We start from the raw sequence: 12,202 nt of genomic DNA on the forward strand, positions 1-12,202 counted from the left end.
CACTGCATTGGTCTTGGGATAAATGCTCTGACTCTGTAGTTAATATACCCCAACTGCACTTGAGTAGGGAGAGACTCCATATCAAAAAACGAAATAACTTATGCCCTTCACTTTTTCTTCATTCACCACACAATTCATGCGATGTGCATCAATCACTCCTTTAATATTTTTCATCTCTGCAACATCCACTTCCCACGAGACGCCAGATATTACCCCCTTGGGGGGTGTCATGTTCCAAAGAGACACAACCGACACGTCAAACTTCTCAAATCGGATAAGACGCAACACACATTCCTTCTGATCCTCAGAAGTACAAAAAAAATCTAAACAAGCCCTCCTCTCGTGATCCTCACAGCCTTCACTTTACCCAGTACTCTCTCCACCAGTTTGGATATCTCAAATGGATTCTTCAACCAATCAGCTGCTCTTCATTAACAAACCGTTACTCCTAAAAGATAAGAAAGAACATTCTCAGCACTGTACGCTACTTTGCTCCGTTTTTTCATTATTTTGGACAATAGTCAATCAGCTGTGATTGGGAGTCCAATAGGGCGGCACACAATTGGCCCAGCATCGTCCGGTTTAGGGTTTGGCCAGGGTAGGCCGTCATTGTAAATAATAATTTGTTCTTAACTGACTTGCCTAGTTAAATAAAGGTTTCATTCTTTTTTAGGTGTTTTGACTGATTTCATGTCAATGTTAATATGTCTCAAATTCGCTAGCTAGCTAACAAACAACTCTAACAATGGATTTGAGAGACTAGTACCCATTGTGAAAATGTTTTTATGTTTTCAATAAACATTGGAGACAAAATATAGTTTACATGTTGTCAACAATCTATGCCAACCCCGTCTGCTTTGCCTTATAGATACGCGAGGCAGGGCTTAACGTGATCACGCCCCCGAGTAGGGTACAGGCATAGGGTACTCTCGTTACTTCTATGTTAAATTGTCTACTTTACTCATAACCCGACAATGGATGTATTAGTATTATAATAAAATGTTGTATCATTCTATAAACATTGTGTATATGCTTGGTAGGTCGTTTTTAACATACTTCCACGTCGTCTGAATCAACAAACTACAACATACCTAAAAAATAAAAAAAATTGACCTTTTTTTTTAGCATTAACAGATGTTGTGTGGAATTTACAGTGCGTTTGGAAAGTAATCCTACCTGTCATGTCTACTCCTGGTCCTCCCCTCCAGCATTCGATGTCACCGGTAAACTAACCACCGGTCCTGGCATCAATCATTACGCGCACCTGCACGTCATCATCAGACACACCTGGACTCCATTACATCACTTATTACCTCCCCTATAACTGTCACTCCCTTAGGTTCTTTCCCCAGTCAGTATTGTTTATGTGTTTCATGTCTTTATGCTAATCGTGTTTGTTATATTGTTTGACGTTCCGTTTATTATTAAACTTACCGCCTGCACTTGCTTTCCGACTTGCTTTCCGTTACAAGACCCCTTCACTTTTTGAAATTTCGCTCTAGCCCCGCTCTGGAATAGGTTGTCATCAAGGATCTCTCTGTACTTTGCTCTGTTCATCTTCCCCTCGACCCTGACTAGTCTCCCAGTCCCTGTCTCTGAAAAACATTCTCACAGCATGAGGCCGCCACCACCATGCTATCACCAAAGTGATGGTGGCAGGTGGAGTGCTGCAGAGATGGTTCTCCTTCTGGAAGGTTCTCCCATCTCCAAAGAGGAACTCTGGAGCTCTGTCAGAGGGACCTTCGGGTTCTTGGTCACCTCCCTGACCACAGCCCTTCTCCCACGTTTGCTCCGTTTGGACGGGTGACATTTTTTGGTACCCTACCCCAGATCTTTTCCTCAACACAGTCCTGTCTAAGGAGCTCAACGGACAATGCCTTCGACCTCATGGCTTGGTTTTTGCTTTGACATGCATTGTCAACTGTGGGACCTTATAGAGACAGCTGTGTGCCTTTCCCAATCATGTCCATTCAATTGAATTTGTAGAAACATCTTAAGCATGATGAATGGAAAAAAGGATGCACCTGAGCTCAATTTCGAGTCTCATAGCAAACGGACTGAAAACTTATGTGAATGTGATTTCTAAAATCCTGTTTACAGTTCCCGGCACCCCAGTGCGCATGTGCATTTCCTATTAGGTGTAGTAACGTAACACTGCCATAATGCATTACTGCTTAGTAACAGCACAGTAACTAATATAAACAGATGTAGATCCCAGATACTACACTCCTCCCCCATAGTGTTTAACTCCCAGAGAACAAGGTAAATATGTTAGGTAACTACTAATGCAATATCTGAACAATGCATTCTTAAACATTTTTCAACTACTGGGTTGAAGCAGACTTTTCAGAGCCCAGCACAAATCCAGGGGATTATTCTGCCCCGAAGATGGAGTTTGTGAACTAATAACTAACCCAGGTAATGTCCTTTTCCTTTCCTTTTATCTAGGACATAATAAAGTGTTTGTTTGTTTTACTGTCTGTTACCTCCTTAACCAGCTCAACTCACAGGTCAAGCTTTTGAGGTGCCCTTCGCTGTCGAATAGGATATCTTCGCTCCTCCTGGGCTTCCTGTGGTGGGCCAGGTTCGGGTGGAAGGTCAGGCTCTGTCTCTCCCGTACGCCCATAGTCAGGAGAATAGTCCTGGGGGTCGTTATTGTTCTTGTTCTCTCGGCATGTCTCTGTTGGGGCGTTGAACCGTAGCAGATGATCCACATGAACGTTGACCTGGCATGACCAATTTGGACTTGGTAAGTCAAAGGTCCTCTGCGTTGCAAGATCACACCTGAGTTCCACAGGCGCTTGGGGTGTCTGAAATCACGTACCATCACCCTCTCTTCCTCTTTGAATTCTCTGACAGTCTTTGAGTGTCTGTCATGAGCTTTCTTCTGCTGTAGCTGGTGCTTTGCCACAGTGCTTGACAAGTCTGGTTTCAACAATGTCATGTGGGTACGTGGTTGGCGTTTCAGAAACAGTTCAGCTGGTGTACATTCCGTTACTGTGTGTGGTGTGTTATGGTAAGTAAACAGGAACCGGGGAAGCCTTTGGTGGGTGGGCACAGACTGAACCTCGAGTCTAGTCCAGGCCTTCTTAAAGGTTTGCACGGCTCTCTCCGCTGCTCCGTTTGATGCCAGATGGTAAGGTGGTGACAGGATGTGCCTTACTCCGTTGTTCTTGAGAAACATTTCAAAATCGTTTGAAGTGAACGGAGGGCCATTGTCCGATACGAGCTCCTTGACTAGTCCAAAGGATGCAAACAGGTGTCTGAGAAGATTGATGGTCTTCTCAGCTGTGGTCAGTTGAGTAGGGAACACTTCCATCCACTTGGAATGGACATCGACGACAACAAGGAAATGTTGCTTGTCAATTTCAGCTAATCCACATGGATGCGTTCCCAAGGTGTAGCAGCCCAGGACCATGGATGAAGAGGTGCAGCAGCAGGCTTGTTGCGAACAGCTTCACAAGGTGAGCAGTGGCCTACATGCTGTTGAATGTCCTGATCCAGTCCAGGCCACCACAGATAACTGCGAGCGAGTGCTTTCATTCGAGTGATCCCTGGATGTCCCTCATGCAGGTCAGATAACAGACTCCTCTGGAATTTGTGAGGTACCACCACCCTTGATCCCCACAGAACACACCCTTGATCAGTGGACAACTGGTCTTTCTTGTCGATGAATGGACGAAGGTTATCGTCATTTACGAAGGTTGGCCAACCGCCTAATGTTAAGTCCAAGACTTTGGAAAGCACTGGGTCTTTCCTTGTTTCCTCTGCTATGTCTGAAGCAGATAGGAAAGACCTAGTAGGAGAAAAAGAACAGCAAATTAAGATTCATCAACTGCCCAAGAACCAGTTTGGAAGAACCTCATGATTTCAGGCTATTATGCCGCGATGATGATAGAAAGCTGTGGGCTCCGGTTGCTTGATACATTTATCTGTGTTCGAAGCACTTCATCACCAGTATGTCGCTAACTCTTGTTTGTATCTAGCTAGCTATGTGTATTTCATAAAACTTGCTAGTTAGCTTGTAGTTAGGACTAGTGTATCTGTCCAAATACCAGCTGTAATATTCTTCTGCATTTGGATATTCATGCAAACCTGGAGATTCCTCAAAGTACAGTTGAAGTTGGAAGTTTACATACACTTAGGTTGGAGTCATTAAAACTTGTTTTTCAAACACTCCACAAATTTCTCGTTAACAAATTATAGTTTTGACAAGTCAGTTAGGACATCTACTTTGACACACGTCATTTTTCCAACAATTGTTTACAGACAGATTATTTTACTTAAAATTCACTTTATCACTATTCCAGTGGGTCAGAAGTTTACATACACTAAGTTGACTGTGCCTTTAAAAAGCTTGGAAAATTCCAGAAAATTATGTCATGGCTTTAGAAGCTTCTGATAGGCTAAATGACATAATTTGAGTCAATTTGAGGTGTACCTGTGGATGTATTTCAAGTCCTACCTTCAAACACACTTCCTTTTTGCTTGACATCATGGGAAAATCAAAATATATCAGCCAAGACCTCAGAAAATAAATTGTAGACTTCCACAAGTCTGGTTCATCCTTGGGAGCAATTTCCAAACACCTGAAGGAACCACGTTCATTTGTACAAACAATATTATGCAAGTATAAACACCATGGGACCACGCAGCAGTCATACCGCTCAGGAAGGAGACGCATTCTGTCTCCTAGAGATGAACGTGCTTTGGTGCGAAAAGTGCAAATCAATCCCAGAACAACAGCAAAGGACCCTGTGAAGATGCTGGAGGAAACAAGTACAGAAGTATCTATATCCACAGTATAACGAGTCCTATATCGACATAACCTGAAAGACCGCTCAGCAAGGAAGAAGCCACTGCTCCAAAACCGCCATAAAGTCAGACTACGGTTTGCAACTGCACTTGGGGACAAAGATCGTACTATTTGGAGAAATGTCCTCTGGTCTGATGAAACAAAAATGGAACTGTTTGGCCATAATGACTATTATTATGTTTGGAGGAAAAAGGGGGAGGCTTGCAAGCCGAAGAACACCATGGGGATGGCAGCATTATGTAGGGGTGCTTTGTATTGGGTGGTATTGTTGGTATTGTCGGGGTGCAATGTAAATGTCTGATGGGGTTTCTGTCCTGAAGCAAGCACCAGTTAGGCTAGAGCTAGCCTCGAGCTAGGCCCTTCTCCCGGCTAGCCGAAGAAATCCCTCAGATAATTCCTGGGCTTCAATACCTCTTCTGCCAGTTGGCCTGGACCTTTTGCTGCCAAGAGCGGGGGCCCCGCTGATCCATCACAACTGGTCTGTCGACATAACCGTCCAAGGGGGATTCAACAGACTCTCCCATTGCGACGTTCCCCTGAGGCCCATCTGCTAGCCTGCTGGTTGCCGCGGCCTGCTAGCTGTCTGAATTGCCGTGCCTCCAGCTCGCCTAGCTACTCACTGGACCCTATGATCACTCGGCTACACATGTCTCTCCCTAATGTCAAAATGCCTTGTCTATTGCTGTTTTGGTTAGTAATTCCTGTCTTATTTCACTGTAGAGCCTCCAGCCCTGCTCAATATGCCTTAGCTAGCCCTTATGTTCGACCCCCCACACATGCGGTGACCGCACCTGGCTTAAATGGTGCCTCTAGAGACAAAACCTCTCTCATCGTCACTGAATGCTTAGGCTTAGCTCCACTATACTCACATCCTACCATAACCTTGTCTGTACATTATGCCTTGACTCTATTCTTCCGCGGCCAGGAACCTGCTCCTTTTACTCTCTGTTCCGAATGCACTAGACGACCAGTTCTTGTAGCCTTTAGCCATACTCTTATCCTACTCCTCCTTTGTTCCTCTGGTGATGTAGAGGTCAACCCAGGCCCTGCAGCCCCCAGCATCACTCCCATTCCACAGGCGCTTTCATTTGTTGACTTCCGTAACCGTAAAAGCATTGGTTTCATGCATGCAGTTATGCATTAGGGGGCGCTATTAACATTTTTGGATGAAAAACGTTCCCGTTTTAAACAAGATATTTTGTCACGAAAAGATGCTTGACTATGCATATAATTGACAGCTTTGGAAAGAAAACACTCTGACGTTTCCAAAACTGCAAAGATATTGTCTGTGAGTGCCACAGAACTGATGTTACAGGCGAAACCCAGATAAAAATTCAACCAGGAAGTGCCGCATTTTTTGAAACCGCCTCATGCCAATGACTCCTTATATGGCTGTGAATGAGCTACGAATGAGTTTTCCCCAAGGTGTCTACAGCATTGTGACGTCCTTTTAGGCATTTCAATTGAAGAATGGCTGTAAGGGACCATATATAGCATGTGGTCACATGGTGTCTCCCGCAGAAAATCTCGCGTAAAATACTGAGGTAGCCATTTTTCCAATCGCTTCTTATGAGAAACCAATTGCCTCAACGGATATATTATCAAATATATATGTTAAAAACACCTTGAGGATGGATCCTAAACAACGTTTGCCGTGTTTCTGTCGATATTATGGAGCAAATTTTGAAAAAAGTTTGGCGTTATAGTTGCAGCATTTTCCGGTCGATTTCTAATCCAAGCATGATGAAGAAACGGGAGCTATTTCGCCTACAAAAATAATATTTTTCGAAAAAAAGGAACATTTGCTATCTAACTGGGAGTCTCCTGAGTGAAAGCATCTGAAGTTCTTCAAAGGTAAATTATTTAATTTGGTTGCTTTTCTTATTTTCGTGAAAATGTTGCCTGCTGCCAGCAGAGCCTAGCATAGCATTATGCCATGATAAACTTACACAAATGCTTGTCTAGCGTTGGCTGTAACGCATATTTTGAAAATCTGAGATGACAGTGTTGTTAACAAAAGGCTAAGCTTGTGTTTGAATATATTTATTTCATTTAATTTGCGATTTTTTGCGTATTTATGTCCGCTGCGTTATGCTAATGCGTTTGAGGCCATGATTACGCTCCCGGATACGGGTTTGCTCGTCGCAATAGGTTAACATTAGAAGCCTAAATTTGTTTTAATCACTGCTTTAGCACACTCTGCCAACCCGGATGTCCTAGCCGTGTCTGAATCATGGCTTAGGAAGGCCACCAAAAATCCTGAAATTTCCATCTCTAACTATAACATTTTCCAATAAGATAAAGCTGCCAATGGGGGCGAAGTTGCAATCTACTGCAGAGAAAGCCTGCAGAGTTCTGTCATACTATCCAGGTCTGTGCCCAAACAATTTGAGCATCTACTTTTAAAAATTCACCTTTCCAGAAACAAGTTTCTCACCGTTGCCGCTTGTTATAGACCCCACTCGGCCCCCAGTTGTGCCCTGGACACCATATGTGAATTGATCGCCCCCCCATCTATGTTCAGAGTTCGTACTGTTAGGTGACCTGAACTGGGACATGCTTAACACCCCGGCCATCCTACAATCTAAGCTAGATTCCAGAGAGACATAAGAGACTGTCACGTTCTTTGCTTCACGGAAACATGGCCTACTCTAGAGGCGCTATCGGAGTTCGTGCAGCCAGCGGGTTTCTTCACGCATCGCGCCGACAGAAACAAGCATCTTTCTGGTAAGAAGAGGGGCGGGGTGGGGGGGTATGCCTAATGATTAACGAGATGTGGTGTGATCATAACAACATACAGGAACTCAAGTCTTTCTGTTCACCTGACTTAGAATTCCTCACAATCAAATGTCGACCGCATTATCTACCAAGGGAATTCTCTTAGATTATAATCACAGCCGTATATATTCCCCCCCAAGCAGACACATCGATGGCCCTGAACAAACTTTATTTGACTCTATGTAAACTGGAAACCACATATCCCGAGGCTGCATTCAGTGTAGCTGGGGATTTTAACAAGGCTAATCTGAAAACAAGACTCCTTAAATTCTATCAGCATATCGAATGCGCAACCAGGGCTAGTAAAACCCTGGATCATTGTTATTCTAACTTCCGCGACGCATATAAGGCCCTCCCCCTCCCTCCTTTCGGAAAAGCTGACCACGACTCCATTTTGTTGCTTCCAGCCTACAGACAGAGACTAAAACAAGAAGCTCCCGCGCTCAGGTCTGTTCAACGCTGGTCCGACCAATCTGATTCCACGCTTCAAGACTGCTTCGATCACGTGGATTGGGATATGTTCCGCATTGCGTCCAACAACAACATTGACAAATACGCTGATTCGGGGAACGAGCTCATTAGAAAGTGCATCAGCAATGTTATACCCACAGCAACGATTAAAACATCCCCAAACCAGAAACCGTGGATTGATGGCAGCATTCGCGTGAAACTGAAAGCGCAAACCACTGCTTTTAACCAGGGCAAGGTGACAGGAAACGTGACTGAATACAAACAGTGTAGTTATTCCCTCCGCAAGGCAATCAAACAAGCTAAGTGTCTGTATAGAGACAAAGTAGAGTCGCAATTCAACGGCTCAGACACAAGAGGTATGTGGCAGGGTCTACAGTCAATCACGGATTACAAAAAGAAAACTAGCCTCGTCGCAGACCAGGATGTCTTGCTCCCAGACAGACTAAATAACTTCTTTGCTCGCTTTGAGGACAATACAGTGTCACTGACACGGCCCGCTACCAAAACCTGCGGACTCTCCTTCACTGCAGCCGACGTGAGTAAAACATTTAAACGTGTTAACCCTCGCAAGGCTGCAGGCCCAGACGGCATCCTCAGGCCGTCCTCAGAGCATGCTCAGACCAGCTGGCTGGTGTGTTTAAGGACATATTCAATCAATCCTTATCCCAGTCTGTTGTTCCCACATGCTTCAAGAGGGCCACCATTGTTCCTGTTCCCAAGAAAGTGAAGGCAACTGAGCTAAACGACTACTAGCACTCACTTCCGTCATCATGAGGTGCTTTGAAAGACTAGTCAAGGACCATATCACCTCCACCCTACCTGACACCCTAGACCCACTGCTTACCACCCCAAAAGGTCCACAGACAACGCAATCGCAACCACACTGCACACTGCCCTAACCCATCTGGACAAGAGGAATACCTATGTGAGAATGCTGTTCATTGACTACAGCTCAGCATTTAACACCATAGTACCCTCCAAAATCGTCATCAAGCTCGAGACACTGGGTCTCGACCCCGCCCTGTGCAACTGGGTACTGGACTTCCTGAAGGGCCACCCCCAGGTGGTGAGGGTAGGTAACAACATCTCCACCCCGCTGAGCCTCAACACTGGGGCCCCACAGGGTGCGTTCTGAGCCCTCTCCTGTACTCCCTGTTCACCCACGACTGCGTGGCCATGCACGCCTCCAACTAAATCATCAAGTTTGAGGAACGACACTACAGTGGTAGGCTTGATTACCAACAACGACGAGACGGCCTACAGGGAGGAGGTGAGGGCCCTCGGAGTGTGGTGTCAGGAGAATAACTTCACACTCAACGTCAACAAAACAAAGGGCTGTATCACCGCTCTGCCCACAACCGTAAGGTTTTCCAGAGGGTAGTGAGGTCTGCACAACGCATCACCGGGGACAAACTACCTGCCCTTCAGGACACCTACACCACCCGATGTCACAGGAAGGCCATAAAGATCATCAAGGACAACAACCACCCGAGCCACTGCCTGTTCACCCCACTATCATCCAGAATGCGAGGTCAGTACAGGTGCATCAAAGCAGGGACCGAGAGACTGAAAAACAGCTTCTATCTCAAGGCCATACTGACTCAACTCCAGCCACTTTAATAATGGAAATTGATGCAAACAATGTATCACTAGCCACTTTAAACAATGCCACTTAATATAATGTTTACATACCCTACATTACTCATCTCATATGTATATGTATATACTGTACTCTATATCATCTACTGCATCTTGTCATCTTTATGTAATACATGTATCACTAGCCACTTTTAAACTATGCCACTTTTATGTTTACATACCCTACATTACTCATCTCATATGTATATACTGTACTCTATACCATCTACTGCATCTTGCCTATGCCATTCTGTACCATCACTCATTCATATATCTTTATGTACATATTCTTTATCCCTTTACACTTGCGTGTATAAGGTAGTAGTTGTGGAATTGTTAGTTAGATTACTCGTTGGTTAGTACTGCATTATCGGAACTAGAAGCACAAGCATTTCTCTACAATCGTATTAACATCTGCTAACCATGTGTATGTGACAAATAACATTTGATTTGATTTGAGATGCCCTCAATCTCACACAAATCATCAAGAAACCTACCAGGTACAACCTTAAATCCATAACCATGGGCACCCTCTTAGATATCATTCTGACCAACCTGCCCTCTAAATACACCTCTGCTGTCTTCAACCAGGATCTCAGTGATCACTGCCTCATTGCCTGTGTGCGTACTGGGTCCGCGGTCAAACAACCACCCCTCATCACTGTCAAACACTCCTTACAGCACTTCCGCAAGCAGGCCTTTCTAATCGACCTGGCCCGGGTATCCTGGAAGGATATTGACCTCATCCCGTCAGTAGAGGATGCCTGGTTGTTCTTCAAAAGTGCTTTCCTTAAATAAGCATGCCCCATTCAAAAAATGGAGAACTAAGAACAGATATAGACCTTGGTTCACCACAGAATTGACTGCCCGTTCTGCATTAGCATTGAATAGCCCCCGCGATATGCAACTTTTCAGGGAAGTCAGGAACCAATATACTCAGTCAGTTAGGAAAGCTAAGGCCAGCTGTAGCACTAATTTCCAAAAGTTTTGGGACACTGTAAAGTCCATGGAGAATAAGAGCACCTCCTCCCAGCTGCCCACTGCACTGAGGATAGGAAACACTGACACCACCGATAAATCTACGATAATCAATCATTCCATTAAGCATTTTTCCATGGCTGGTCATGCTTTCCACCTGGCTACCCCTACGCTGGCCAGAATCTCAGCACCCCCTGCAGCAACTTGACCCCCCCCCCATGCTTCTCCTTAACCCAAATCCAGACAGCTGATGTTCTGAAAGAACTGCAAAATCTGGATCCCTACAAATCAGCTGGGCTATACAATCTAGACCCTCTTTCTAAAATGATCAACCGAAATTGCTGCAACCAATTACTAAACTCTTTTTCGTATCGTCTGAGATCCCTAAAGATTGGAAAGCTGCCGCGGTCATCTCCCTCTTCAAAGGGCGAGACACTCTAGACCCAAACTGTTATAGACCTATATCCATCCTGCCCAGCCTTTCTAAAATCTTAGAAAGTCAAGTTAACAAACAGATCACCGACCATATCGAATCCCACCGTACCTTCTCCATTATGCAATCTGGTTTCCGAGATGGTCATGGGTGCACCTCAGCCACGCTCAAGGTCCTAAACGATATCATAACCGGCATCGATAGAAGACAGTACTGTGCAGCCGTCTTCATCGACCTGGCCAAGGCTTTCAACTCTGTCAATCACCGCATTCTTATCGGCAGACTCAATAGCCTTGGCTTCTAGAATGACTGCCTCGCCTGGTTTACCAACTACTTCTCGGATAGAGTTCAGTGTGTCAAATCGGAGGGCCTGATGTCCGTACCTCTGGCAGTCTCTATGGGGTTGCCACAGGGTTCAATACCAGCAGGTATATTGCGCGGGTCATCCCCAAAGCCAACTCTTCCTTTGGCTGTCTTTCCTTCCAGTTCTCTGCTGCCAATGACTGGAACGAATTTCAAAAATCTTTGAAGCTGGAGTCTTATGTCTCCCTCTCTAACTTTAAGCATCAGCTGTCTGAGAAGCTTACCGATCACTGTACCTGTACACAGCCAATCTGTAAATAGCACACCCATCTACATCATCCCCATATTGTTACTTACCCTCTTGCTCTTTTGCACCCCAGTATCTTTACTTGCACATCTATCACTCCAGTACTAATGCTAAATTGTAATTATGTTCACCTCTAGGGCCTACTTATTGCCCAGCTCCCTACTCTTCTACATTTGCACACACTGTACCTAGATTTTTCTATTTTTCTTTTCTTTTGTGTTATTGACTGTACGTTTGTTTTTGTGTAACTCTGTGTTGTTGTTTTTGTTGCACTGCTTTGCTTTATCTTGGCCAGGTCGCAGTTGTAAATTAAAACTTGTTCTCAAGTGGCCTACCTGGTTAAATAAAGGTGAAATAAATGAAATAAAAATTAAACACATGTGCATCTGTTGGTCACAGGTACCTTAAAATAAAGTTAGGGGCATGGATCAGAAAACCAGTCAGAATTTCCTTCACCATTTCCTTCATGCAGCGTGAC

The sequence above is a fragment of the Oncorhynchus mykiss genome, chromosome 11 (assembly GCF_057628025.1).
Source record: "Oncorhynchus mykiss isolate SJ-2025 chromosome 11, ASM5762802v1, whole genome shotgun sequence".
NCBI lineage: Eukaryota > Metazoa > Chordata > Actinopteri > Salmoniformes > Salmonidae > Oncorhynchus > Oncorhynchus mykiss.